Here is a 297-nt window from a genome sequence, read left to right as displayed (position 1 = left end):
ACTGGACCCTGCGGGAACTATAGCCTCGCGGGTGGGGGCGGCGGCGGGGAGGTGCAGCGCGCCCAAGCGGGTCGGGATGTGATTCCCATCTCTCTCAGGGCTTCACTGGACCGATCCACACTACATCACTAACTAATGGCTTTTTTTTTTTTTTTGTCTTTTTGTTTTTTTCCTTTTTGTGGAGACCGGGGTCTCGCTATATTGCCCAGGCAGGTCTCGAACTCCTGGGCTTAAGCTATCCTCCCGCCTCTGCCTCCCTAAGAGCTGGGATTACAGGCATAAGCCACTGCGCCTGTC

This window comes from Cebus imitator, unplaced genomic scaffold (assembly GCF_001604975.1).
Source record: "Cebus imitator isolate Cc_AM_T3 unplaced genomic scaffold, Cebus_imitator-1.0 Scaffold629, whole genome shotgun sequence".
In the NCBI taxonomy this organism is placed as follows: domain Eukaryota; kingdom Metazoa; phylum Chordata; class Mammalia; order Primates; family Cebidae; genus Cebus; species Cebus imitator.
The sequence above is the reverse complement of the archived record's forward strand: the minus strand, read 5'-3'. Positions refer to the sequence as shown.